We start from the raw sequence: 25,277 nt of genomic DNA, 5'->3' as shown, positions 1-25,277 counted from the left end.
TTGAATGCCACTGTGAATGGAATTGTTTTATTAACTTTATTTTTGGAGTATTTGTTGCTCATATATAGAAATAAAGTTGATTTTTATATCCTGTGTCATTGCTGAACTTGTTTATTAATTCTCCTGATGGTTGTGTGGGTGTGGGTATATTCCTTAGGAGTTTTATCTAATCATTCTTAAACACAGTCATACAAGTCTGTGAATCCAGTTTGCTAACTCACAATAGACTAGAAGCTACAAATTAAGGAAATGAGCCCAAGAAACAGGTACACGGTATCCCTAAGAGTCAACATATACGTCTAGCAGTAAAGAAAACAGAAGGAAAAAATGCAGGAAAGAAAGACACAAGAGCTGCAGGGCTCAGTCTGGGACGATTCGGGGTAGGGGTGAGAAGAACCACACATCTCAAGAGCCACCAAGGACACCAGGCCATTAGCAGCCCATGATAATTAGTCTCCCCCAAAGAAAAAAGTATTAAATTAGGTTCAAGGGTTACTACCTGAGAAAAACAAAAGTATATGTCTGTCTGTCACCTAAAATAGCAATATTTTTAAAGTTTTGACATTTGATAAAATACATTTTTCTCTTCCAGAGAGTTCACTTGGATACTCTCTGAGGTATTGCTGCCTTCTCTTTTCCCTGAATGCAGGGTCACCCTGGCTACCACCAGGGCAATCAGGCATTTTCCCAGTGGTTTCTGGGACACGCCGCATCTTGGAATCTTCTAAAGTTAATTTGCCTTAGAAAATCATCTCCTGTCTGCATTGAAGAGTTTGCTAAGTCTGGGTGAAGGTCTGCTGCTGCCTGTCTGTATTCTCTGGATAATAGCCTGAGAGCCAGGCCCAGGGAAACATTATGCAAAGGAAATGGATACTGCGGAATGGCCTCTTCAATCAGAGGAGAGGAAGGCCAGGCTGGAGCCATTTAAAGTGAGTTAAGTGCTCAGACACACAGCAGTGTCCCTGCCCCTGGGGCAACACAGCCTCTCCCCAAGTCTCTCCCAGATGCTGGCCTCCCACCCGCTCGGATGGACAGATGGGCAGGGCCCAAGGGATAAGGAGGCCCGGGGTGTGCAAGAAGCAAATGCGGCCAGGTCTTTCCAGAGCTTGCCAGAGTGCCTGGGAAACAACCCTGCAGTGGGGATAGGAGGAGAGCTGCTGTCCCGCGTGCCCCAGGGACACTTAAGCTGTGTGTCTGTGAGGAGCAGGTAGTAGTACAAGGATCCCTCCTTTTTCCACTGGTGACAATCAGGGTATGAATAGGGTGCTACTTGCTGTCACTCTGTATTGCAGTCCTCTGAGTGGGAGGGAAATGGGAGGAAGAGAGCAAACATGAGCAACAATGATGCCACATCTTCGCTGATCCGGGTGTGACTGTCAGCTCCTGCTGATCCCAGGGTCCTGGGAAGATGCTCCCGGCTGAGTCCGACCCCTGTCTCCCCAGGCGCAATGTTACTCTGAATTCCCCTCCTCCTCCCGGGAAAGTTTACTCTCCTCCAATCAGATTCCACCCCTGACATCTTTGTTATAAGTGTGTGGGGATCGGGGAGAGAGGCTTTAGCTTCTCACAGGCATCCCTCCAGCAAACAGCCAGAGCAAATACCAGGTCGTGATTCCCAGCAACCAGTGTGGCTGTGACACCCGCATGGAGCCACTCTGCCTGCCTGGCTCCCTGTGGGCTGCTGAGCCAGGTTCAAGCAGACACAACAATAGCTGACTCTGGACCTGTGGGCTCTGGCGCCCAATCCAGGGGCCTGGGAGCTGCATGCTGCTTTGCCTCTTAGCAGGCAGGAGGTAAGTCCAGCTGGAGGGGAAAGCCGCTGGGCACGCGCCCTTCTGCCCTTCTTGCAGCTGTCAGCCCGGGCACCGGCAGCCCCAGCAAGCCAGCCCACACGCACACTCATCCCAGGGCGCTGGCTGAACATCGGGTTATTGGCAGCCTGCCTCCTAACCTCAAACAGCGTAGGGGAGTGCGGGTGGGGCGCCGGTGCCCAGGAGAAGAAGCAGGGACATCACAACCAGAAACAGATCATCTAGATTCTCATCTGGAAGGCACCAGGGAAAACCGGAAGCTAAGAACAGTTAGGCCTGCCATAAGAAGCCAAGCTGACAAGTAGACAGGCTTCCTGAGCTGTGAAATTATGATCACAGTCCTTGGGTTCAAGGAGCACAGATGAGAGGCCTGGTGAAAGCACAGAATATTTACTGCATATGTTCGAGTGTGGCTGGTTGATCAGGGACCTGAGGCTGTGGGGCCAGGCTGCTGGGGGCAGGGCAGACCAAGCACTAGCTTTGGGCATCTGTGGGAGAGCTAAATATGGGGACCTCAAACAGAAGCACAGCTTGTCCCCTGCAAGCAGCCAATCAGAGTTCTCCAAACAGCAGCTGTTTCAATAACAATACAGGAACCTTCCTGCTTCCAGCTTTGTAAAGAGCTGAGTTGTTCTACATGAGCAGGATCATCCTCCAAACGGCAAAGCTTTTTTATTTTAATAACTTTAAATATCACCTCTCAAGTCAACACCTATAGCTCTTATCACAAAAAAAAAAAAGGGAAAGAAAGATGATTGTGAGGTTTCTGACCAAACTCACTTACGCAACCAATGAACATGCACTGAGCTCCTCTTTTGTGCTAAGTACCAGAGTGGACATAAAAATACCTCGGGCATGAACTCTGCTCTTGAAGAGCTTGTGGGGTGGTAGAGAATATAAGCTGTGTACACAAACGACCATAAAACAAGATATATGGTGGCGTCTTGCAGGAAGTCTCCTATAGGCAAGATCTGAGCCAATGCCATAGCCATACATGGGTTAGGATACATATATGTTTTTCCTAGCTCTACCCTCTGAGAGAGACTAGAAACAGTGTCAGCCTTGCAGCCACGAGCTTACCCAGTGACCAGATATTGGTTTCTAAATCTCTTTCTCCAGTATAAGGACCCAAGGCTGTTCGAAGAAATGGCTGATTCTAGGGTAGGGGAAAAAAATGGATGGGGGCATGTCATAAGAATGTAGGAGCCAACCTGGAAAAGCTCTCAATAACCAAAGCTAGAACGATTTGAGCCACAAAATAAATAATGATAATATTGGATTACAACCTAAAGAATAAATATCCATGGGTCTATTTGAACATAAATGATTGAATAAGTAAATGAGAGAGAAGGGACAAATCTTTCTTGCAGAAGGATTCCAATGAATAAATGTAGAAGGAATAAGCAAAATAAAAAATCATCATTAAAACACAACAGTGGTAATTGCTGCAGACAGGATCCCTTGATAAATGATCAAATTAGTGCATGAAATTTTAAGGGGGAAACATAGCTTCAAAGTATTTCTCCCCCAAATTTACTAATTATTGTAGTGGTTTTAACATATGGTCACAAACTCTTTGATGCCCTGTCTTCCAGAAGGTGGTGCTTAACTTCCCTGCCCTGGTGTGTGAGCCGACCATAGAGAATCAGTTCTAACAAATCGGTTGTGGAAGGAGAAATATAGTAACTTTACAGTGGAGAAATCTGGAAAATATCACTTTAACAGACTGATCAAGGTTAACATCACCAGTGACAAGTCATGTCAGTATCACACACCCACTGATACGATGAGATGAGAAGGGCACTTCCTCTCTGGTATTCTTCCTCCAGATTCATAAACTTGGTCTATGAATGAGAACACACCAGCTAAACACAAATTGATGGACATTCTATAACATGTCTGACTCCTACTCTTCAAAAGTGTCAAGGGCATGGAAGTCAAAGAAAGACTGAGGAACTGTCATTGTTTGGAGAAGACTAACAAGAAATGACGACTAAATGTAATGTGGTACCCTAGACTGGGTCCTGGGACAAAAAAAGGACAGTAATGGAAAAACTGGGGAAATCTGAATAAAGTCTGTAATTTAGTTAATGTATCAATATTAATTACTTAATTTTGATTAACATGCCATGGTTAGGTAAGATGTAGCATAAATGGAAGCTAGGTAATGATATACAAGAACTCTCTGCATAACCTTTGCAACAATTTTATAAATCTAAAATTATTTCAAAGTAAAAAATTTTTTAAAAATGCTCTGACTAGAGGCTTCTAGGCAAGATGAAATAAGTTTTTTGTGATTTTGTCTCTCCTACTGATTACAACTAAGAACTCTGAACAAAATATAGAATGCACCTACCTGAAGACACTAAAATATAAAAATAAATTATAATAGGTGGAATAGGAAGGCAAGTCCAAGCTTAAAGAACTACTAATACAGCTGTGGTCAGTTTCCTGGTTTTTGTTTCCTTCCTTTATCTGCTGGGTTAGACCCAAGGACAAGCTAAATCAAGAAAATGTGCCACACAGGGAAGAGCACAATTCCGAGAAAAGCCTGTCTTTCTGGCCAGAGGTCCCTGTGAGCTGGAGAGTGTACGGAGAACCCAGAGGGTTTTTCTCTTCTCTTTTTTCTCTCATGGCCCTGTCTGGAGGACAGTTCCTGCTCCATAATAGCACTATTGCCAAACGTGGCAGTGCTGCAGGATCTACAATTCTAAGAGAAAAATCCATCCCTCTAGATACAGGAGCTGAGGAAAGGCACCCCAGCTGTGTGCAGTGCAGGGGGATTTCCTATTATTTCTGTCTCATTTATCTTCCTGCTTCAAAGGATACCATTTGTTAGGCAGGGACCAAATCTGCAGCTGGCAGATACAGGCCAGGAGGGTGGTTCCTAGGGGAAGACAGAGGGGACTGCAGGAAAAACCATAGCTAACCATTGTAAAGAGCAGCAACTTGAGGGTTTGAGGCATACACACCTGTGGAGCTGCAGCTGCGTTATAACAACACCTGTCAATCATGTATACCAATGACCTGGTAACATCCCACACCTCCCATAAGCCCTCCCCCAACCAGGCCAATAAAAGGAAACTACCTGGGAGTCCTCAACGTCTTTCTCCACTTGTGGAGACTGACCCATTCCTCTCTGGAACGTACTCTTGCTTTGTGCAGCTCCCTTCGTTTCTGCAATAAAAGCTGTTTGTGTGGAATTTCTTCCTGTCTGTAGTCACTCTGTCACACTGGCCCTGCTTGTGGATTTTCCAAGCAAGGCACCGAAGAACCAGGACAACAGTCCACCAAGAGGGCAGAGCTGATACAATTTAGCAATAAACCCCATCTTTCTAGCCAAAGGATCCCCAAAAGGAGACCCTGGGAGCTGGAAAGTATGAGAAAAGTCATGTAGAGAAGTGAGCAGGAATAGAAAGTTCCCAACTTGTGTGTGCAAGCCAACACAAATCCTGGGCTCACAGCCAAGTGTGCATGTGTGGAACACACACCAAGAAGCATAGCAAAAGCTCTGAGAACTAGACCACAGAAACCATTGCTCAAGTCCCAGACTATTCCTGAGTGAGTGGCATATGCAAGTGACATCCCCCAAAAGCATAGCTTTCAAAGCTGCATGGACGTTATCAGTATCACCACCCACAGGAGGTGAAACAGAACTTGCAGTCTAAACCTAATGGGGTAATTGTGTGGCAAAGCAAAACCTCTGTATCCTCCAGAGGAGAATCTCAGGGCCCAGAGAGTCACAACAAAATTTAATAGGGTCCAGAGTCTCATAACATAATATACAAATTGTCCTGGGTATCATCCAAAATTATTCAACATACCAAGAACCACAAAAGTCTGACCAATTCTCAAGGAAAAGGACAATCAACAGATGTCTCCAAGATGACCCAGATATTGGAATTATCAGATAAAGACCTCAAGACATCTATTCTGATCATTCTCCATGAGGAGAAAGTGAACATTCTTGAAATGAATAAAAAATTCTCAGAAGAGAAACAGAAACCATAACAGAAACCATTGGAATTTCAGAATAAGAAATATAATACCTGAAATTTAAAAGTTACCAGATAAACTCAAATAGTTGGAATCCATCTTCAAAAAAAGTAGAGATAACAGAAAAAAAGAATCTATTAACTTGGACAAATTAGAACTTATGCAATCTGAAGGACAGAGAGAAAGTAGGTTGAAAAAATGAACAGAGACTCAGGACCCGTGGGATAATATGAAAAGTTTAACATGCATGTGATTGGAGTCCCTAAAGGAGAGGAGAAAGAAATTGGTGCAGGAAAAAATATATATGTTTGAAGAAATAATTATAGAAATTTCCCAAATTCAGTGAAAGACATAAATTTACAGATACAAGCTCAGGGAACCTCAAACAGGATAAATCCAAATAAAAGCATTAGAAGCAAACTGTGAAAACCAAAGACAGTGAAGAAATAGCAAAAGCAGCCACAGAAAATGACACACTACACTTAGAATAACAATGTGATTGACTACAGATTTCTCATCAGCAGCCAGGGAGCCAGAAAGAAAAGAACTGTCAACCCAGAATTCTATATCCCATGAAAATATCTTTCAGGAATGAAGGAGAAACGAAGGCATTCCCAGATAGAGGAAAACTAAGAGATTACGTTGCCAACAGACCTGTTTGAAAAGAAATGTTAGAGGAAGTTCTTCAGATTGGTGGAAAATGATCCCAGAGGGAAAATTAGAACTTATGAATGAAGGTAGAGCAACAAAAGTGGTAAACACCTGTGTAAGTATTTTCTTTTATTTAAAAATATGTATGACTGTTAAAAGCCAAAATTATAACGTTGTTGGAAGGGGAAGCTTTCAATGCATGTAGATGTAATATATATGGCAATTATAACACAAATCAGGGAGGAGGATAAAGGAACATATATTGCTGAAGCTTTCTACATTCTACTTGAAGTGATGAAATATTAAATTTAAATAGAATGCAAGAAGTTGGGTATGTATATATAATCCCTAGAGCAACTACAGAAATAAATAAATATAAGGAGATCTGGACATGAGCTGGGCTGTCTGCCCCTCCCCCATCTGAGGCTATACACCCATGGCTCACCCAAACTGTCCCTTGGGGCTCAACGGGGGACCTGCCCACTGCTGCATTTTCTAATTCCCCCTATAGCTGTGGGGACAGAGGTGACTCACAGCTCAATAACATCTGGGTTGCCATAAACCAAGGAAGAGTGTGAGGAAATTCAGGCCCTTTCAGTCCATCCTCTGATCTTGCCGATGAGGAGACTAAGGGGAAGACTGCTCCTTGCTCAAGACCCCCCAGCAAGCCATTGTTAGAGCAGTGGCGAGTCACCAGATCTCCCGACAGCACACAGCATCTTGAAACAGGAGCTCAGATCTCCTTCCCCAACTCCTCTGCCCTACCTGGGAGCAAGTGTTTGGGTCCAGCTTTCCTCCAGGACTGTTAGTAACTGGCACATACATAGACTTCCTTCATGCCAGGCACTATTTTGAGTAATTCTATCTTTCTATCCATCCATCCACACTAAACCCTCGGATTGCCCCAATTGAGGTAGGTACTATTATTCTCGGTTTTACAGATGGAGAAATAAAGCATTGAGAGGTTAAGAACCTTGCCCAACATCTAGCAAGTGTTGGCCCTGGAATTTGAACCCAGGTCTGGCTCTAGCATCTGAGTTCCACCCACCACTGTCCTCCTCTCAGGAAGAACAGTCCAGCGCTCTCTAACCTGACACATTCCATGGCCCGGAGTCAATGTGGCCTGGGCTACCCCGATTCACACCCCACACCCCCAGGAGCATTTCTACGCAGGTGGAATTTGCTGAAAAGTCGTGGGGAGGGCAGCTGTGAAGGAAGAAACCGCAGGGCAGCAGGTGGGAGGCCCCAGCGGGCTGACGGGCAGGTACCCCGAGGCGCAGGCGCAGCGTTGCTAGGCAACGCCCGCGGGCCCGCAGTGCTCTCTGGCTGGAGTTTTCTCCTCGGCGCCTCTGCTCTGTCTCAACAATGGCTGACGACGCCAGCTCTTCTTCCCTTCTAGCTTGCTGCCCCCTGAGTCACTGCCGTTCCCAATGGCACAGTGCAAGCAGTTTAGCGTTGCCCCAAGACTCCTGGTGGCGGCAGACGAGGAGCCCCCAGGCATGGGCAAATCCGTGCAGCCTCCGCGGCAGCCAGGGTGGCGGGCCCTGGCCGAGAGGGAGTTCGGCGAGCAGGAGCGGGCGGGTCCCCTGCTCTGCTCGGTCTGACCGGGGCGCGGGGTTAGCAGCCTGCTGCGGTGAAGGGGGCCCTCCTCGACTTGCTTCCCCCTCCCTTTCCCCTTCCTCGGAGGCATTTGCTTCCCACCCCTTGTGTACAGGGATCAAAAAGCACAGTGCTGCTGCTGCTGCTGGGGGAGCATCACAAACTTGCCCCTTGAACTTACAGAGGAGATGGACTAATCACGTATTCTCCATACGCTTTGTCTGGCTTAACTGTGATTCATTGGAGGTGAAAGGCTATTTTCACAGCCAACTATAAAGAGCCAAAAAAAAAAAAAAATGAGATCATCATGACCCAGCAAGGAGGATCAGACACTGCTACTCCCTCCTCCAGGAAAGCCATCAAACATTCGGGGGACGGGGGCATCTGTCTTGTCAGCCAACAAGCCCACTCGTGCTGGCATGAGTCATGGTCATCTCCCCCCACAGTGGGCTCCCTTGGCAACTTCCTCTCCCCAGTGACATAATAGAGAGGCCCTTCCTTCCCACCACACTGCCCATTCATCTCACAGACGATTTAGCCACCTTTTAAAACACTGAATTGCACCACTTTCAGTAAACAGCCTTGCTGGGTGTTTTTATGGGCCAGATTCTTGACTTTATGGGCCAGATTCATAACTTATGTAAGTGACAGCCAGCATCATGCTAGAAACTATTCCTTAATAAGTTAATATCATTGGGAAACATGCCAATTATTTTTTTTTTGCACAGGAAGAGCTAAGAAGGGAAGCCCAGAAAACATCTCCCATCTTAAGTGCATCTTGATGACAAATTGCTCAAATACCACTTTGCAGAGGCACTGGTGTTAGGCTGAGTCTTCACACCAACCAGACCTGGAGAGGCACTGTGAAACTCATAGTTGCTTTCTGTTGAAGACTAAAAGCATCCTTCAGCTACTCTGCAACATTTTCTCCCAAGCATTTCCAAAACTGGGGCTCCAATGCCAAGGTCACTGGAGAATACCAGGAGGTAACAAATCACCTCCCACTAGTTTCTCTTGAGCTCATTCTAGAGTAGAACCCAGAGCTCTCCTTTAGATCTCTCAAGGAAGAAGGAAGGCACATGTGTCATGGAGGCAGAGGACAAGGAACACAAGGCTTTCGGAACTGTAAAATCTACTTGGTGCAGGACAAAGTTATACCTCTAAAATATTGTCCCCTTTCCAGAAGCCAGCAAGTACCTGTCTGCCTGGGCTCCCATATTTGGACACCTTCCCCATGAGAGATGGGGTCATTTTCACCAGTCTACCATATGGAGTTCCCAGGGGGAGGGGGCCAGTAGCTCATTATTATTTCATCCTGGTAAAACACAAGAAGAGCTAGTTTGCCTTGGTGAATAAAGCATAGAGTTCTTTCTCACTTGGCCCCCTACTTACCCACCCCTCAAGAAGGTATCTTGCTGGATCTAGTAGTCATGCGGCTCTGGGTGGTCATACCAGGTAACTTCCACTGGGCTAAATAAAGGGGATTCTGAACAACTACTGTTCTCAGGAAGAAGAGTGGGGAGGTTCTTTAACTTTTAATCCCAATAACATTCCTCTCCCTCCCACACACCCCTCCATCACATACAGAAACACACACAGACACACATGTATGCATAATTATTGGTATAATAAATTGGTTTGCTTTCCTAAGAAAGGCAAAATCTTCCTCAATGTATCATCAGACTCTGTCCTCTATCCTCACCTCATATTCTTTGAAACCATAAATGAGGCATGGAGGATTGAATAAACTCAAGTGGGAAAAAAAGTGTTTTATGAGATGGGGTTCAGGACATACTACCCCAAAATATGACTGCAGGAGACCAGAATATGCTACTCCCAAATATGCCTCTTTGGCATAAGGGTTATTTTGAGCTGTTATTTTGAGAAACTGCAGACACAGTAACAGTTCTGAAAAGTTGTCCTTCTGTAAGAGAAATTTACATCTACAAAGGCCATTCCCATTTGTAAGGGTGTCTCCCTCTCTCTACTAGGAAGAGAAAGATCATTAAATCACTAGAGACTTAATCAGTGGAGAAGGCATTCACTTAAATCTGTGTAACAAACCTCACCCTTGCTTCATGGGGCTTTACCTGGCCATCTCATCCTAATAGGGCCTTTTCCTATACCCTCCTTTCTTTGTTTCAGGGAAACTAAGTATTTAAGTCTGAAGTGTAAGACAACTCTTTGAGATCTATTCTAGAGATTTAATCATTTCTCTGGGTTATCCCCCATATTGACAGGAGTTATACGTGTTATTGAACATTTGTTTGCGTCTCTCTTGTTAATCTGTCTTTTGTGACAGGGAGTCCCCACTAAGAACTCATGAATCAGGGAGGAGAAAATTATTTTTTCTTCCCTACACGAAGTCTCTCATACCTATGGCAGAAACCAAGGAAGAAGGAAAGGGTAAGAATAACACTGGACATGCGCTCTCCAGGAACCTTGTTTACAAGCTTAAAAAAGCCTATCAGGCCCTGGAATTAAACCATCCCCAAAAGAAATTGGTTGAATTGTGTCCCCAGATAAACCTTCAGGAGGTTCCTGAATCTCCATATTTCACATCCTCAACTGGTGGTGGCATTTGATCATCGTCTCCAGATCACAGATTTGGCAAGAAGCCACAACATTCCCACTATGTCCGGTTTTCTTCTTTGTGTTGATCATGAGGCTTAGGAGGTGACACAAGCAGAAGGAAATTTCTTTTCTGAAGATTAATAAAAATAATATTGTTATGATTGCTGCATAACAAGCTATCCTAAAACTTAGTGATTTAAAATGACAATGATCATTTATTTTGCCCATGAATCTGCAATTTGGACAGGCTTCAGTGTGGCCAGCTCAATTCTCTGCGCTCAGGACCAGCTGCAGCAGCTTGTCTGGAACAGGAAGTTCTACTCCTAGGTGGCTCATTCACATGGCTGGCAAGTTAGTGCTGTCAGTTCCTCTTCAAATAGGCCTCTGTGGGGTGGCTTGGGCTTCCTCACAGCATGGAGGCTGGGTTTCAAGTGGGAGCATCCCAAGACAAGCACGCAGAAGCTGTATCATTTTTCATGATCTCACCCCAAAAGTTACAGAATATCACTTCTCTCATAGCCATATGTCCATCCACATCCAAAAAAGAGAACATAGACCCCACCTCTCGATAGGAGGAGAGTTAGTCATATTGTATGAAGAGCATATTGAATGGGAGATGCTGCGGAAGCCATTTTGGGGGGAAATACAACCTGCCACAAACACTAGCTGTAACTAATCCATATTGAGTCCTTGCTAGGTTCTCGTCTCTAGGATGAAGTGTTTAATGTAGGTTCTCATTTTAAATCTTACCACACGCCTGTAAGGTAGATGGTATCCCACTTTACACATGAGGAAACTGGGGCTTAGAGGGATATGAACTAATTTATCCGTTTGAGCTGGACTTTGAATCCAGATCCACTCGGGCTACGCGCCAGCACTCACAACCATGTGCCTCTTAGACTGGTGGATAGCCCTGATTTGGGACTTATGAGAGTGAAACAACTGATGAAGAACAGAACTGGGCCTAGGAGCCAAAGTTTAGCTCTAGCTTTACTAATCCTAATAGAGGTGCCATTTATTACACGCCATGTGCTGTGTCGAGCACTTTACATGCCTTCTCTCACATATTCCTTAAAGTGATGCTGTCAGGGGGTTCCAGGGAATGGAAGCTCCAAGAGGTGAAGTAACTTGTCCAGGTCACATAGATGTCAAGTAACTGAACTGGGATTTAAAACTAGGTCTGGCCGGGCACGGTGGCTCACGCCTGTAATCCTAGCACTCTGGGAGGCCGAGACGGGTGGATCGCTCGAGGTCAGGAGTTCAAGACCAGCCTGAGCAAGAGTGAGACCCTGTCTCTACTAAAAATAGAAAGAAATGATTTGGACAGCTAAAAATCTATATAGAAAAAATTAGCCGGGCACATGCCTGTAGTCCCAGCTACTCGGGAGGCTGAGGCAGGAGGATCAGCTTAAGCCCAGGAGTTTGAGGTTGCTGTGAGCTGGGCTGACGCCAGGGCACTCACTCTAGCCCGGGCAACAAAGCGAGACTCTGTCTCAAAAAAAAAAAAAAAAAAAAAACCTAGGTCTGTCTTACTCCAAAACTCTTAGCCACTTCAATGCACTGCCTAGCCCCTTCCCTCCCTGAGCTTCAAGTGCCTCACCTGTCCAAAGGGGAAGACTATGATTTCTAAGGTCCTTTTGCTTCCAGCAACTCCGCTGGGTGGCCTTGGGCCTTGGCACCAGCAGGAGGCCTCTGGTGTTAAACCCCCTAAGGCATGGTTTCTCTGCCTCAGCACTGTTGATGTTTTGGGCTGGATAAGTCTTTGTTGTGGGGGCTGTCCTGTGTATCATAAAAATTTTAATAGCAACCTTGGCTTCTACCCACTGGATGCCAGTAGCATCCCCTCCCCCCAGTTGTGACAACTGAAAATGTCTCCAGACATTGCCCAGTGTCCCTGTGGGGAAATCTTGCTCCACACCCTGCCCTCTTTCTTCCTCCCCCTCTGAGAACCTCTGCCTTAGGTAATGCTACAGCGAGCCAAGGATAAATCCTTACAGGGGTCCAGGTGGTCAGCAGCTGCTTCCTCAGAAGTCCCTGTCCTCTTACTGACAACGTCACCAGCTGGGTGGCGGGCGGGGAGCAGGAGCATCAAGGAGGGATCTGGATGGTGCAGCAAATCCGTTTTTCCCTTTTGTTGAGCTATTCCTTTGTTTGAACTCTCATCAACAACTCAGAAATTGGTGGTACTCAGATGCCAGCAAATAGCCAAATGACAGCTCGAAACATGGGAGGCAGGCTCTTTCTCCCTGCCTCTCCCTCCCTCCTCCTGCCCCAACTCTGTTTTCTCTCTTTCTCTTCCTCCCTCCACCTTCCTCTTTCACCAGACACTGGCAGAGCAAAGGAGACCACTGTTGCCAGGAAATTGTTTGCATTCTTGGGGCCTTCCTAGCAGGCCCTTCCCCTGAGCGGAGTCTGAGGTAAGCCAGCCACCCCTCTCCCAGCACCAGGCAGCCTGGCACCAAGGGTCCAAGCTGAAAATGGATCATTGCCTCCCATAGATACTTGAGCTCCCTGTGGACAGACTGACTCCTTTACAGACACTCCTTTCTCCGGCCCCTCAGGCTCTGGTCACAGAAGCTTTCCCGCTGTCAACTCCAAGGACTTCAGGGGACTTACCTGGAGCAATTCATAGGACACCAAGGCTGCCCCCTCCCATGTGGTGTCCTCAGGACTTCTTTCCTCCAATGCACAAAGCATTAGAGTGGGAGGGGAATGCAAGAAAGAAACCCCCTCCCCAGCAGCCCCAGGTCCCTACCCCCTGCTCCTGGAGCCCTGCCAAGCACTCGGTGCCTCCCAAGGCATCTGAACACGACCATGGGTCAGAGGTATTGGTGTGCAGAGTCCAAATCTGTAGCAGCTTCTGCCCTTGGGCCGCATGCCTACCCTTGTGAGAATGAAACTAATTCTCCTTCTGCATAAGAGTCCATCAGAACAATTGCTGTGTGCTCATGTCTCTCAATACTTCTCTCCCACAGGGTAAATACCCCAGTTCCTCTGAACACCAGTCCTGTGATATGATTTGTAGACACAATACTAGTCTTGTCATCCCTCTCCGGATGTTTCCTTTTGCCAGTGTCCCTCCCAAAAGACATATATTCGGAATTAAATCCACACATTATCCACTTTTTACCATTCTCCTATTGTAATTGATACCAGCAGCCTGCATAATAAAAACCCTAGATATAACATATTTCTGCAAGCCTCAGCTCATTCTGTGATGCAGCTCTTCTCACACGATTACTTCAGGGTTGTGTCATCATTTGGGATTGCTCCCCTTGTCCTTAACCAGTGAAACCATTACTTCCCTTAATACTGACTCTACATTTTTATCAGCACAGCTGATGATGACATTAGCTTCCTGGTAGCCACGTCACATCCATGACCCACAATGAGCATGTAGTTAACAAAAACTTTAACATCATTTTCACATTAACTCCTGCTCATGTGGTCAGTGGTCATGGTGCTACATATGTACAGTTGATTTTTTGAAACTAAAGATGATTTTACATTCATCTCTACTCAGTGTTACCTTCTTAGCTATTTCTATTTTTGAACCTCAATTTTGTTTTCCAATATATTTGTTCTCATCCCAACTCTGCATGATCAGTATATTTGAAAATCCAGCCTTCTATGTCTTTGTCAAGTTGTTAAAAAATATCGGCTAGGATGGCAGTGATTTTTGAATTGTCTACTGAAGAGATCTGTCCATAAAGCAGTAATCTTGGGCATGGTGGTCTAGGCAGCTGTGCATCCGTCTAAGCATGGTACTAATGAGCCAGGTTTTGGGTCTTGGATATGGGATAGCCTGGGGACCTTTGCTGGGAGCCTGTTTGTTGGAGTACGGAGTGAGGATCAGGAGAGTTACTGTTATGAACTGAGCTGAGAAAGGGGCTGCTGAGACATCAGAGTGCAGACTGGCGGGCAGGGCGTGCTGTTTGAGAAGGTGGAATGAGAGCAGGGAACTGAAGTGAGAGAGGCAGGAAACTGAACACCCTGTGAAAACCAAGGAGAGAGGACAGAAGCCTCAGACCTGGGATCTGAAGCCAGGCAAAGTCTTTGTGTTTGTTTTGTTTTGTCTTGTTTTTGAGACAGAGTCTTGCTCTATCACCTGGGCTAGAGTGCAGAGGTGTCATCCTAGCTCACTACAACCTCAAACTCCTAGGCTCAAGCGATCTTCCTGACTCAGCCTCCTGAGTAGCTGGGACTACAGGCGCACAGCACCGCACCCAGCTAATTTTTCTGTTTTTTGTAGAGACAGGTTCTCACTCTGTTGACCAGGCTGGTCCCGAACTCCCAAGCTCAAGCGATCCTCCCACCTTGCCCTCCCAGAGTGCTAGGATTACAGGCATGAGCCTCCGCGCTTGACCCAGGTGGAGTGCTGCTGACATGGCAACTTGCTCTGTGGAATACACAGAAAAGATGATGGGAGTCTGAGCGGGTGTGAAAGAGGGAGGGGAAGCAAGAGAAGCCACCAGGTTGAGTGCAGAGGCTGACCTAAATGGCTGGGTTCCTGAACAGGCTTCTTTCTAAGGGTGGGTCCTCTTTCTTGAATCACCTTACGGGGCAGATGCTGGACACAGGATCTGACATTGCTGGGCTCCCTGTCTACAGTTTCACCCAATCTGTCTACAGGGCAACATTAGGGAGAAAAGAAAAAGCAGAGGTTTTGACATAACATGTCTCCACAGAGCACGTGCTGGCTCCTGGTGATCACCACTCTCTTTTCTAAGTTCTGCCAAATTGTCTGATTTGTCGTCTTTTCCAGGATTTTCCAGGGGATGAAGATCAGTGGTTTCTAGGAACCAACTTTAGGAAAAACCGGGAGATTTGCTTGTCTCCAGTCATCGGACACTCTTTCTCCACAGGCTGTTTTAAAGACAACCAATCACAGGTTTATAACTCCAGTGCCAATTTTGGGTGCTCTGTAATGTTATTCATCTGGTCTTAAAAGTTGCACTCACTTTGTGCAATTAGATCTTCTTTCCCACCCCCTCTCCCATCTCTGGATGATGTTTTCTCTAAGAAATGTTTGTTCTGCAAATGTTCAGCTTGGAGATCCTTCTCCCTGCTGGAGTAGGGAACAAAAACAGGAAGTGAGCAGTGCTGCTCGTCCGGTTACGTGCCAACATTACATCACCTGCTCCTGGCCTTTGTTTCTTCATTGTTTTTAATTCCTGTGGAGCTTCTTAAAAGCCCTTGGTTTTGCCCTAAGCATTTTCCATGAGCCTTGGCTTGTTCTGAGATTTCACCTTTCTGGCACGATTCCTTCAGGTTTGTGTCACTGTTTTGTGTTTGTCTTGACTGTATGCCCATATTTTCTCCAACAGAATGATATTGTACCATTAATCTTTTATTTAGCAGTCTCTTCTATCCCTCCTAACTGAGGCATCTTCCCTCGTAGAGCCTCTGGCTATGAGATCTTACTCTGCTTTTCTGGCTTTAGTCCTGGGCTTTCATAAAGCTGACCATATACTATAGCCCAGCAGTTCTACGGGCACAGAGAACCAAAGAGCATAGCTTACAAAAGAATTCCCAAACACAAGAAGGTGTAAGATTAAAACAAAAGCAAAAAAGGAAAATGAGAGTAATAAGGAAAATTAATTAATTTCAAATTAATTTGAAATTAATTAATTTTCAAACTCAAATTTCTCTGATCACCTGGGATGGTTGTCAGAAAATGCAGATTCTTGGCCTCACCTCAGATCTCCTGACCCTCTAGGATAGAAGCTAAAACATTTATTTTAAAATAATTTTATCAGATTTTTTTTCTATATACCAAAGCTCCACAAGCACTTCACTAGAAGCCAGAGAAAAGAGAGCAGTGTGAGCTTTGATGGCTGAGAGGGACTAGAAAATCAAAGCCTACCCATTTCTCTGTACTTCTGCATCAGTATGAACTGAAGCCTATTAATTCCAAAGGAATCTTTCAGCCTGAGTCAGAAGGGAGCTGACCATCAGAAGAAAAAAGACCCCAACACAAGTATTTGGGGAGAAAGTTCTAGAACTCACTTGTAGAACTAGAATTTCTTGTTGACGTTAGAATAGTCATTCTTGCATTATTTGTCTTCTTAAATCATCCACAATTAGTAGGAAGATAACTCAGTACATAACACACACTCTGTGATAGATATCAGGACATCTGACAGTGGAAACACAGGTTTAGGAGCCTGGCAGGCTGGCACTGGAGTTCTGTATCTTCCATTTAATAGCCAAGTGACCTTATTCACCTTGGTTAACTGTATGTGCAAAATAGGGATGTTAATACTAAATTTGATATTTGAGAAAATCAAAGGAATAAATAATATCTGTAAAGTACCTACTGCATATTAGTTGTTCAACCCACATTCCTTTCTCTCCTTCCCCAAGAAATATGCATACCCAGATACTAAGCATTTTTCCCATTCCATGGACATTCTTCAGGAAAACTTCACATCCAACTTAGTGCAGTACAAAACTGCTGAAAACAGCCAAAAGCTCTATGACAAGAAGGACTGATTCTGTCTTAAGTGGAGTTCTAATTTAAGGCTTGATTTAAATTAATTATTTATTGCCTTTTCAGATAGATTGTTGCTTTGTCATAATTTCAGAATGCACTTTCCTAATAAGGATCTAAAATTTAGAAACTTTTCTGTTTTGCAGTGTATCCTGGAATTCTCTTCATGAGAAAATACTTTTAGGATATGAAGGCTATGAGATTTTGGAATTTTTCTGTATATAAATTCCTTTCTTTTGAATAATATTTTAATCTTTGTAACTACAGTGTGGATTATATACTAGCACATATGGGATATCCTGGGAGTCTGTAGCCTTAATTATAGTTCTATTTTTTAACTAGCAGCACTGACACATTGACAGTCAAGGGCTCTATCCACCTACACATCTAACTATGAGCTGTATAGCATCTAGTTTGAATTGATAGGTCACTGTCCCCAAGCTCTAGCAACCCCTAATGCCCCTCTTAACACTTGTTTTCATATTGCCAGAACTATTCTTAGACCTCTCACAGGGAGCTTTAGGGGACTCAATAAGGAGTTCTGTGTGGTCACATTTTTATATTTATGTGATATATTTACTGTCTTGGTCGGTTAGGGCTGCTATAACAAATTATCATAGACTGAGTGGCTTAAATAAGACACATTTATTTCTTACAGTTATGGAGGCTGGGAAGTCCAAAATCAAGGGGCCAGCAGATCCAGTATCAGCTTCCTGCTTGGCAGATAGCTGACTTCATATATTCTCATATAGTAGAGCAAGAGGTCAGGCTGGGTGTGGTGGCTCATGCCTGTAATCCTAGCACTCTGGGAGGTCCAGGTGGGAGGATTGCTTAAGGCCAGGAATTCAAGACCAGCCTGAGCAAGAGTGAGACCCCACCTCTACTAAAAACAGAAAAATTAGCCAGGTGTGGTGGTGTACTTCTGTAGTCCTAGCTGCTCAGGAGGCTGAGGCAGGAGGATTGCTTGAGCCCAGGAGTTTGAGGTTGTAGTGAGCTATGATGATACCACTGCACTCTAGCCGGGGCAACAGAACAAGATCCTGTCTCAAAAAACAAACAAATAAAGGGATAGCTAGCTATCCGGCCTCTTCTCATAATGGCACTAATCCCATCCATGAGAACTCCACTCTCATAACCTAACTACCTCTTAAAGGCCTCTCCCCCAAATACCATCACATTAGGATTAGGGGTTTCAACAAATGAATTTGGGGGGCAGAGGGCTAGGGGACACAAACATCCAATTCATTGCAGACTCCTTAGATGGTAAGCCCTTAGAACAGAAGCTGAGAACAGAGAGTGCTGCCAGGCCCTCCCGTGTGGGAAAGGAGGGCTGGAGTGTAACTTTCCAGCCTCTGTTGCTGGAGGCATAGTTAATGGTGTGACTCACACAGGAAGTGTCAAGGTGCTGTCCAAGGGTGAAACTTCTTTTCAGAATCCCAGCAAGAAGTAACAGTTTTTTTTCAAAGTAGAGGCTTAAAACTTTCTTCTTATCACAATTGCAGAAAGAGGGCACCCAGCGGGTTCTGGTAAGCAGGGCATTTTCATTAACAGCCAACCATTTCTATTAGTAGGTAAAGGAAGCAGCTAACATTTGGCCACAGTGGAGAAGAGCAGAGCTATCTGGGGACAATAAAGAAGTAACTGAAGAAAGAAAGATTCTGGCACAAAATGATCTAGGGACAGCAGCAACAGGGAACTCACAGAATAGGGTACAGACCACTGTGGAGCAAAGACTCTTTCCCCAACTTTGTTTGCTGAGGGTAACTGACTATTCTGTAGTGAGCAGGAACTGAAGACTGATGTCAAAACCCACTGGATATTCTCTATAGTTCTTGCAGTTAACAGTGTGTTCCAAATTGAATCTAATTTCCATTAATGATTTCAGTTATTCTCAACGAAGCCTTTCTTCATTTTCATGCACCCTTTTGAGCATGTTCAAATGGAGGTACATGCCTGGGTGAACCCCACATGTTCCAGTTAAGGCTCTGATGTCAAGATGAGTAAAATCCAAGTAATCTTCCCACATCCACCCTCAAAATTCTGTCTTGGTGAGGCTTAATTCCCAAGATTCCTGAGTCTTAGGAAACAAAAAGCAGACAATCTCCATAACATCAATAGGAGCTCCCAGACATTGAGTTTGGTTAATTGGCCCCTCAAGAAACTTTCTATTTTAACTCTTTTACTTAAATCAGAAATTTTAAACAAGAAGTGGGAAGCAAGAAAGAAGTATTAGTTAAGAAAGGAGGCATTCAAGAAGGTACTAGGCATTTGGAATCAGATTTTGTAACAAATAACAAAATACATAATGGTTCAGACACAGTAGAAGTTTATTTATCTCAGTCCAAGGTGGATGTTCCTTCTCAGTGGGGGTTGTCTTGCCTCAATCCCCCAACTGTCCTTCAAGGACTTGGGCTGACAGGGGCTCAGTCATCTTCATCCTGTGGTTTCTAAGGCCACCATAATCATCTCCATCCCCAGGGGAAAGAGCATGGAGGCAGGTTTATGGGTGATATCCATGGGCTGGGCCTTGAAATAACACATATTACTTCTGTTCACACTCCATTGGCTACAACTTAGTCACGTGGCATCAGCTCACTAAGAGGGCGGCTAGAGATGTGGCCTCAGCTGTATGCCCAGGAATATGGGGAATCAGGTTTTACTACCAGCAGACTGTGACTCAGGAGTTACATAAATGTATTGACCCCACACCCTCTCATGCACACACATGCACACACACGCACACACCCTGGAGTACTAGTGCTTCATTTGCAGGACGATGACAGAAAATTCAGAGATGATTATGTTTACAATAACAAGAGTAGGGTAAAAGTGACAATTATTGAACACTTGCTGTGCTCTGGTACTTGTGTTAAGCACACACGTTATCTTATTTAATTCTCATATCAACTGATCTTTCAGACAAGGAAACGGAAGCTGAGAGAGGTTCAGGCCTCGCAGTCAGTCAGTAACAGAGCTGGGATTTGAACCCAGGCCTTCTGACTCCAAAGTCCATGCCCTTAACCACCTCATTACACAATCACCACCATCACAGAAGAACCAAAATATAAATTGCAATCTGCTCCAAAGTTAAGCCAGGGTTCGTCTATTTTCAACACCAGGAAAAGGAAGGAATGATCTTCTAGATTTTGAAAATTCTCAAGTGAATGAACTTGAAATAGAAAAGCAGGAAAGCCTTCGGCCAAGTTTAGAAATCCTTCGAACTCCTTGGATTCTGCCATCGAAACCCAGCCTGAGCCTTTCTGCTTTATTTTTAGTTCTTACCAGGCTCCATTTCCTGGATCAGTGAAGCAGGTTTAAGCATCCTTATGAGGTTTTTGGACCTAAATGAGAATTTTTTAACTGAGTGAGAAAGAATGCAGCTACACCATGGGGCAAGAATAATTAAAATAAGAGCCCAACATTTAAGCCTTAAGAGGGCATACCTCCCCAATCCTTGGCCCCCCGCAAGGTTGAAATCCCCTCAGAAACTCACTTGTTCCAGTCTGTCGTCCCTGAGCCTGGGACCTGAAGGCCCTGTGACTCACTTAGTGCCTGTTCCCAGCCCAACACTGTCTGAAATCCTAACAAGGACAATGCAGACCCTTAAACTCTGCAAATACTCCTGTAATCTTTGTGGTTTGATCTGGATTAACCACCTCGAATTGAACACGCTGAACAGTCACTCAAGCTAAAATCAGGAGATGGTAGTAGAGATACACACCACAAATCCCAGGTGAACTGGGTTAGTGAATTCTCCTCACCACTGTCCGTTAGCAGCTTTCGTTACCTGTCAGCACTGGGTTTACGTTCATCGTATCATCATGACCGTGGTCCTAATCCAAGGCCATCTGCCCTCCTGGTAAAGCATCTTGCTTATCTGTGGAGGCCATTTGGGAAGATCTTACGGGTGCTGCCTGTCTAGCTACCTGTGTTAACACGCATCACTCTATGTCTGCCCCTGTAAATGGAATATTTGCCTCCCATTATAACCATGGAAAGAAAAGAGATAAAGGCAAACTTGCCCTGTCCCCTGTCTTCCTTTTCTTCCTTGTAACTGTGTCCTCCTGAAGAGAAATAGAGTGAAGTGACAACATTACTGCAATATGGCAAACTGTTAATAAAGCCAGGCGGTAGGTACAAGGATGATCACAATATTTTTCTATGTGATCATTCTGTGACAGTTTTATTATTTCATAATAAATCAAAGATTAAAGGGAAATAAGCTCTATTGAGCTTTTTCTTTCTATTTCCAACTCTATTACTCACCAATCAGTCCTGGGACAACCAGATATAAAGTGACATTGGAGTTCCCTGACTGCACCAGCTATTGGATATGTGCCCACTTACTTTCCTTCACACTGTTTTACACCTTCCCCCTATATTGTCCTAGGTGAGCTGCCTGTCCTAACTCAACGTCTCAGTCTGTCCTGATGTAGTTCTAGCAATGGTATCATCATTTTCCTATTAATAATTTCATAAGTCATCTGACAAGGTAATACCTCAGTTACTGAGCTGGATTGACATTTCCCTTTTCCTGTATTAAATTTTCTTCATGAAAATCATTCATGTCTTTCATTAGATTTATTCACAGATGATCTTTTTTGTGGAATTATAAATGATATCTTTGTAAAAGTGAAAATTCCAGTAAATAGAAATGGAATTGACTTTTGTATATAGGTTTTACAACTGGTGATCTTGCTAAACTCTCATTAATTATAATAATTTTTGTTTGACCATTTTTGGTGTATTTTCTATGTGGAAAATTTTGCTGTCTGTCAATAATGAAAATCTTGAAGAGTTTTATTTCTTCTTCTGTCTTACTGTACTGGCCAGGACCTCTAGCACAATATTGGTTAGAAGGAATGATATCACAACTGAGCTTCCATGTTTTTGTCACTTTTTAAAAAATCATGTGTATTGAGGTATAATTTACATACAGTAAAAGTTATCCTTTGTAGATGTACAGATCTTTTTGCAACTATAACCACAATCAAGATAAAGAATAGTTCCATCAGCCCAAAATTTTCCTCATGTCCCACTGTAATCAATCTACTTCCATTCCCACCCACTGTTCCTGGCAATCACTGATCTGCTTTGTTTCCCTGTCATTTTGCCTAAATCAATACTTCATTGCTTTTTATAATGGAGTGATATTCCATTTTAAGGATGTAACACAATATTTTTTTATCCACCCACCAGTTTACAGACATTTGGGTTGTTTCTTATTTGGGGCAATTATGAATAAATCTGTCATAAGTATTCATGCACAAAATTTTTGTGAATGTATGTCTAAATTTATTTAGGATGAATACCTATGATTAAGATTGCCGTTACATAAAAGGTGTATTTTAACTTTATAAGAAACTGCCAAATTGCTTTCCAAAGTTGTTGTCCCAGCAAAATGGCATTTTCACCAGCAACGTATGACAATTCCAGTTGTTCCAGATCCTTGCCAACATTTAGAACTTTCAGATTTTAAAAAGTGTCCTCCATTCTTGTAGGTACAGTATATATAGTGATATTATCTTGTAATTTTAATTTTCATTTCCCTAATGACTAATGATGCTAAGCATCTCTTTTTGTACATATTTCTTCTTTGATAAAGTATCTATTCATATCTTTTGCCTATTTTTTATAATTGAGGTTTTTGTTTTTTTATTGAGTTTTCAGAATTCTGTATATATTCTGGATACCAGTTCTTTGCTGATTAATGTTTCTCAAATATTTTCCTCCTAATCTCTGGCTTGTCTTTTCATTTTCTTAATGAAAGAAGAGTCTTTCATTAAGTATCTTTTAAAGAGCTAAAGTTGTCATCATGATAAAGCTCATTTTATTAACTTTGTCTTTCATGGTTTGTGCTTTTTGTCTTCACTAAGAAATCTTGCCTCACCTAAGTTCACAAAGAGCCTCTCCTATATTTTCATCCAGGATTTTTAAAGTGTTAGATTTTGTATTTCAGTGTGTGGCCTTTTAAGTTATATGATGCAAGTTATGGGTCGACATCCTTTTTGCTTATTTATTTATTTGTTTATTTGTTTTTCCAATTATTATGATCTGTTTCCACCCATAGAACACTTCTGGAACCAAATGTGTAGGGTTCTTCCACACCAACAGCAAATTCTCCAACTCTTGAGATACCGACTGCATATGCAATGACAATCCCAATGAGACCTCAGCTCTGGTTGACACATCGATTACAGCTTCATGGGAGACCCTGCAGCACAGCCCCAATCAAATCATGCCTGGATTCACGACCCACAGAAACTGTGACATAATAAATGCATGTTGTTTAAGCTGCTGAGTTTGTGGTAATATTGTTACATGGTGATAGATAAGTAATAGTTTTTAGATCCAGAAATGAACAAGACTTCCCATTTGTTAGGTCATTAGTGGAGGGGACTTCAGGAGTTTTAAAGAATATTTTTGGCCGGGCAAGGTGGCTCACGCCTATAATCTTAGCACTCTGGGAGGCTGAGGCGGGTGGATCGCTCGAGGTCAGGAGTTCATAGACCAGCCTGAGCAAGAGTGAGACCCCGTCTCTAACTAAAAAAAATTGAAATAAATTATCTGGCCAACTAAAAATATATATAGAAAAAATTAGCCGGGCATGGTGGCGCATCCCTGTAGTCCCAGCTACTCGGGAGGCTGAGGCAGTAGGATCGCTTAAGCCCAGGAGTTTGAGGTTGCTGTGAGCTAGGCTGATGTCACGGCACTCACTCTAGCCCGGGCAACAGAGCGAGACTCTGTTTCAAAAAAAAAAAAAAGAATATTTTTGCCTGAGTTCTGCCCTCAGAGGTTCTGATTTGATTGGTCTGAGCTGTGGCCTGGATATTAGAACTTTTCAAAATTATTTAGATGATTCTAATGTGCAGCAAAGTTTAAGAACCACCACAAAGGCAGTTTTTTCATATTTCCCTTCTTTTCCAAGTGTCACTTTTATGATATTCTCAGATTCTCTTCTACAAATCATCTTGCTTCAATACTGAGTCTTTGGCCTGCCTGAGTATGCACTATCCTTTCTTGCCTTGTATATTCCCACAGAGTATTCTTTAATACTCTGTTTCAGTCAAATAGCATTGACAATCCCAGACATTTATAGGGTTTCTATAGATGGTGACACTCAGAAAGGGACAAGTAAGTCTCCTGCTCCCTGACCCAGTGGTACCCAGCTGGGGAGGTGTAGGATGGCAGTGTCTGTTAAGGAGGGAAGGAGGAGTTGGAAATCTGGGACAAGGTGTAGTCTTTTTGGCCCATGAATGACAGACACATCCTGGTACCGTTTAAGATGTTGCAAAAAACCATCAAATATTCTAGAGTAACTAACAGAGTAAAAGCCACCATCAGAAGGACATACCGTAAATGCTGGGTCTGAAAATTTTGGAGAAAACTATGGCCTGGCTTCCTCCCTTGATAAATCACCACATAATAATTGTCACTTCCTTAGTGCCTGTATTTAAGGGCAGATGTCTGTGCATGTCTGGGTGTGGTACATAGAAGTATCAAATTAAGTTATTTTTACTAGTTAAGATGGCTGCTGGCTGACTTGTCCTGACTGATAAGCATTGCTTGTATGTTTTTGCAATAAGTCACAGAGGACACTGGTCGGAAATCTGTCCAGAGTGATATGATTATTATGTTAATGGTTTGGGACCTTGAAGCCCCCAAAACACAAGGGCATAATAACCTGACTTGGGGGACAAAATCCTGCCCTGGCTGGAAGCCAAGGGGACAGCTGACAAGGAAGACAGGCTGAGCTTACACGTGTGCCACCGGCTTCCTGCTCTGCCCTGTGGCATCTTGCTCTGCTGACTGGCCAACCCAGGAGACCAGCCTTGCTGCCACCTCCAGACGCTGGTGCTGACTGTGGACAATCACTGTCTCCTCTCTCCAGCCCTGGCTGCTACCCTGTGCTAGGGGTTAGGCATTGATTTATTGCTTGTTTGCTGTTAGAACTGGCCTACATAAAAAGGAAAGGAATTTAAACTGTACCTTGCTGTGAGAGATTTTATCCCTTCTTAACCCTTCCCTTGGACAAAAGAACCCTGAGACTGAGGCAGCAGTATAGCCCACCCTCACAGGGCTAAACTGCTCTGTGCCCTACCCCAAGCGCCATCTATCAGAGGCAGCAAAGTGGTTGGGAACTTGCACTTTGA

General features: G+C 43.9%; 1 long non-coding RNA gene across 1 annotated transcript; it reads left to right on the top strand.

Annotated features, from left to right (window-relative positions):
• Nucleotides 1–1,577: 1,577 nt before the first annotated feature.
• LOC123648221 lies at nucleotides 1,578–23,385 on the top strand. The gene is made up of 3 exons (XR_006738528.1): nucleotides 1,578–1,793; nucleotides 6,397–6,573; nucleotides 23,195–23,385. It is a non-coding gene; the product is annotated as an uncharacterized LOC123648221 (long non-coding RNA).
• The last annotated feature ends 1,892 nt before the right edge of the window (nucleotides 23,386–25,277 follow it).

The sequence above is a fragment of the Lemur catta genome, chromosome 12 (assembly GCF_020740605.2).
Source record: "Lemur catta isolate mLemCat1 chromosome 12, mLemCat1.pri, whole genome shotgun sequence".
Taxonomy (NCBI): Eukaryota; Metazoa; Chordata; class Mammalia; order Primates; family Lemuridae; genus Lemur; species Lemur catta.
The sequence above is the reverse complement of the archived record's forward strand: the minus strand, read 5'-3'. Positions and strand labels throughout refer to the sequence as shown.